The 5,147-nt window shown below is 42.2% G+C and overlaps 1 protein-coding gene across 2 annotated transcripts in view; it reads left to right on the forward strand.

The window, feature by feature from the left end:
• Window positions 1-5,147, forward strand: part of LOC146799914 (NACHT, LRR and PYD domains-containing protein 12-like) — a 1,343,351-nt gene that overhangs the window by 702,001 nt on the left and 636,203 nt on the right. The window lies entirely within an intron of this gene.

Here is a 5,147-nt window from a genome sequence, read left to right on the forward strand (position 1 = left end):
GAAAGGCTGCTTTCTTGAGGTAGCCAGGCTGGCACAAGGGACAGATAAGGGGAATCCAGTTGGTAAAACAGTTTTCCAAGGGCATGTAGTCCCCTTAGTAGCCACTCCTCTGGGTTCGGCTAGGGAGCTCCACACTCCAACAGAGGGGCCATATTGAAAGTGGGCTGAATGGTGCTTCCTAGGATAGCCAGATGCCACATCTTGCAGGATGTGGTCATCAGGATGGAAGAACCCTAGTAGACCACTGGCTACAGTGATCATGTCCACTCTGAGGGCCTTGTCTGGGCATAAAAGGAAACACCTGGCACTCCAAACTCAGATCTCGACTGGACTGGAAGAAGGACTGATGAAGGACTGCCCTTCTGCACCAAGTTCCTGGCAAAGAGAGGCTGCACTGATGCAGACTGCACCTGCTACACCTAGTGGCTTGCACAGAAAAAAGGTACTGTGCCTGCTTTGTCCTGCTCATGGAAAAGTAATTTCCTGATCCCAGCCGAAGCAAGAGACTACAAGGGTTAGTTGGCTGACCTCCTGTTCGCTGCTCAGGGCACCAACAGTTGAAGAAGTCTGCTAAGGGCGAGTGGTAGGCCAGATCACCTGATCATTGCTCCTCGCCACCATGCAGCTTCAGGGACCAGGACCCGAAGCTCAGAGGTTGCACCGAGTCTGTTGGACCAGGGCTGGTTGTTGGAGTGCAGCCTGGTTGTCCGGAAGGCAAGCTACAGCCCAAAGAAGGATTTGAGAGGTGACTGCAACACCGGACAGCTGTTAGTCCAGTTCAACTGGACTTCAGCCAGGTCAAGTGGGACTTTGTGGGACTTTAAACCCTGTGGCCAGATCAGCTCACTCTGCCCGTGGACTGCAGAGTTGCTGCAGGAAGACCCCCGTCGATCGCATTGCATCCACTTGCATCCTTGAACATCCTCAGCATCCTTTATCCTTTGCATCAGGACCACTTGCATAGGAATCCATTGCACAGAAGTGCCTGGCAATCTCTGAGAGACTGCTTCTTCTGTGGTGATACCTTTTTTGAGGGCCTCGCTGGTCCCCCTGACTAGCTCCCTGCCAGAATAGGTCACCCAAAGTAACTATCTGACCACATCACAACTAGCTCAACTTTTTGGTGAAAAAGTTTCTAAGTGTCAAATTTGTTGAACTTGCCAATGTTTCTTCATGGTTGAGTGAAATGTTTTGATTTACTATAGCTTATAAATTCCGTATACCGGGAACCCTCTGGTGGATCTTTTTCATTGTGGTGTCTAAAAATATATAAAAATGTGCTTTATTTTTATAAATTGCTATTGGATTTCTCAAGTGTTTCAGGTATTTCGTCTTCAATTCTTTGGTGGCGTTTAAATGCTTTACACTTGTTCCTTTGTGTAAGCCTTGCTGCTCAGAGCCACAACTACCCATGGTTGAGCTAATTTTCAACAAACGAAACCTACTGGTCCTAAAGGGGTTTGTAAGGGAATGACACGATTAGGATGCACAACCACACCATATAATCCCCACTATTTCCTCACACTTATTAATACCCTTATTAGAGTCTTTACTGTTCTTGGAGAAAAGGCTACCATAGCGAGATACACTTCTGGGATTGAGGTAAATTTATTTGGTAAAATAGGTCTGGGTCACTCCAACTTCATCTTAATTCTGTTGGCTTTATTCATAGGATACCTTATCCACTTTGCCATGAAATCTGACATAGTTGGAAAAGGAACCATTCACCTGACCCTGGGTTTACAATACATTGGAGTCAAAACAAGACTAATCTAGCAAATCCAAAATCTCCCTGTCACCCCCATGATGGCGTCATCCAAGGGGAAAGGAACACTCTCTGACAAATTAATATCAGGTGAATCCCCCTCAACTAAGGGTTGTGTAACATTACCACGCATGCCTTTACCACACATCCATTAGATTACAATGCCTTTACAACATATTGCCTTTACCATGCGCATATATATATATATATATTATCTACTGGCGGTCGCCAGTAGATAGTTATAGTTAGGACCGTGTTTCCATAGGAAATCTGAAAATTCTATTTTGAATAACTTTGGCGCCGGTTGACGAATCCTCGCGAAATTTTCAAAACTAATGGGGCGCTCCGCTCAGCTCCTACCCTGAAAGTCTCGGGTGATTCGTCAAGCGGGGGCTGAGAAAAAAGGGGGGTCCCAAAACGTGTTTTCCCCCTGCATTTTCCCATAGGACCTTTAGTCGAAGATACAGCCCGAACGGCTGAACAGAATTACTGGAAATTTGGCACAGAGGTAGTCCTCAGGTCAGGTATGTGCCTTTTGCATATATGGTGTCAATGTGTTCAGTAGTTCCTGAGAAAATTGCATTTAAAAGTACATAAATATCTATAAGCGCGCACCGTGCGTGCACCCTAACGCGCGCGAGCACAATTCTGATTGGTGGTTACATGTCAGTCAACATTCGAATCGGTCGAAATCAGGAAGTGTCGGCCGCCATTTTGTGTGTATGATGTGTGACAGTGAAAAAGAAAGGTGGAGAACGTGAAAAGGGGGCAGGGTAGAGAGTTCCTGACCCCCATGAGTGATGCCACTGACCATGTCATGAGTGATGTAATATGTGACGTCATGAGCAGTGGATTGCGGGCGCGCGAGTTATAGTTATCTGAACTAACTATAACGGGGGAATTTCATTGGTTTTTTACGAGTGAAATGTCCAGCTAACTACAACATGTGTGAAACCTATGGTTTTTTAAGTGAATATATATATATATATTTATATCTATATATATATATCTATATATATATATATATATATATATATATATATATATATATATATATATGTTGGATCCAATCCTGATTTCCTGAGATTTTGAAGCAGGCGCTGACACCGTGGGTTTTCAAAGGAAAAGATTTATTTCACGACAATGTAACCCAGACGCGTTTCGGCGGAGCAGGTCCGCCTTGCTCACTGTGACCGACCCAGTGTTCGTACGTCATATATACAGTCTCACACTTGCAATTAATTAAGCGGTTGCTTAGAAACGTTGTAAACAATAGTAGACATAGAGAAAATCTCAACGGAAGAGAAGTCTTTCTTCCAAGTCACAATATATATACAACTTTAAAAAAACGATATGACTGATTAACACCATCGTAATTACAGTACATCAGAGGTATTATCTCATCATACATTTTGGAAAAACATGTATCCAAAAAAGAAGAAATAAGTATCTTTAGAACAAAAATAAAGCCCCAGTGGGCATACTTCACTTCTATTATACATTTCTCTGACCTGATTACTCTTAATGGTGTTAGCTAAACCTTAAGGATTCATACTTACTATCTATACCTGTACTAATATAGAATTAAAGTGATATTCCCTATTAACCAAGTGTTTCTGAAACCCAAATAAAAAACAAAAAACAGTGACTAACTGGGTCAACACTCAAAGGATGGATCATCGAAATTTTGAAGAGGCAGATACTATTTTACAGATGAACATTTAATGCCTCATCAGCATTAAGGCCATTTGGAATCTTACTGTCCAACATGATAATATATCTGGACTCAAGTCTCCTTAGTGCCAGTTGTCTGTTCCCACCCCTGGTGTTTTTCTTCACACTGTCAACAACAAAGTATGTCAGATCTTCTGCTTTACCAGTATGCATGTTGTTGATGTGACGGGCCACTGGGTAAGTGGGATCATTATTACTAATGGCCCTGAGGTGTTGTAAAATTCTAACATGCACGGGGTGAATAGTACTACCCACATACATTTTGTTGCAGGTACAACGTAGCACGTATACTGCAAATTCTGTTTTGCAGGTATAATGTTCCCTGATCTTTAATGGAGTTTTCCATAAGGGAATGGAGATGGAACTAGTATTGACTCCATGCTTGCAAGCTTTGCACTTTGTGCATTTGAAGAATCCATTCGGATATTTTAACCAACCAGTGCCTTTGGTTTGTGCAGGAGCATTACAGACTAATTCATTCTTCATGGATTTTGCCCTCCTGAAAGTCAGTTGAGGAAGCTTGATACATGATGGTCCTATCACGGGGTCACATTTCACTAATGGCCAGTGCCTGTACAGGATTTGTCTCAATTTCTGATGATATGTGTTATATCCTGTAATGAGCCTTGGCGTTTGTGACATCATTGGCTCAGATTTAGGTCGTTTAGTTTCATTCTTGAATAGCAGTTGTTGTCTAGTAACCTTAGCACTTTTTTGCTCCGCTGCTCTCAGAGTTTTATCATTGTACCCTCTATTGCTAAGTCTCTCAAACAAGTTATTAGTCGAGATTACTAGACTCTCTGTTGTACTGCAATTCCTCTTCATGCGCAAACACTCAGCATAAGGTATACTCTCAATCAATTTAATGGGATGAAAGCTTTGTGCGTGAAGGATGGCATTTCCTGATGTTATTTTTCTATGTGTACGTGAATGTACTTTGTTGTTCACGGGGTATAGTTCTAAATCTAAATATATAATAGATTGCTTGCTCATCGTACCTGTAAATTTTAAATTTAACTCGTTGTCATTAATGGCAGCAATGAAATCATTAGCACTTTCTTCACTACCCCTCCACAAGATGAAAATATCATCGATGTAGCGCTGATACAACATGACATTGTTAGACATTTGAACATTGTATGTCCTTCTGAGTACCTGCTCCTCCCACCAGCCCATATGCAAATTCGCATAGCTGGGGGCGAAGCAGGTACCCATGGCTGTACCTTGTGTCTGTCTGTACAACAATTTATCGAACATGAAAATATTGTTCTCTAAACACTATTCCATCATTTGCATTATCATGACAGTATGTTCATGGAACCTTATGTCCCTTGTGCTCAAATAGTGTTTGGCAGCTCTGAGTCCATCCGAATGTCTTATGCTCGTGTACAAACTCTGTACATCCAGTGTAACCAGTAGATAGTCTTCATGCCAGTTGCAGTCAAAAATCTTAGTTAAAAAATCTCCGGTGTCTCTAGTATATGCGGGCAAGGATTGTACGAAAGGCTGAAGAAAAAAATCGATGAATTTACTAGTGTTTTCAAATAGGCTTCCTATGGCGGATATGATTGGCCGCCCAGGCGGACATACTGCGTTCTTGTGGATCTTAGGTAACAAATAAAGTTGTGGTGTTACGGGGTAGTCATTT

The sequence above is a fragment of the Triturus cristatus genome, chromosome 8, assembly GCF_964204655.1.
Source record: "Triturus cristatus chromosome 8, aTriCri1.1, whole genome shotgun sequence".
NCBI lineage: Eukaryota > Metazoa > Chordata > Amphibia > Caudata > Salamandridae > Triturus > Triturus cristatus.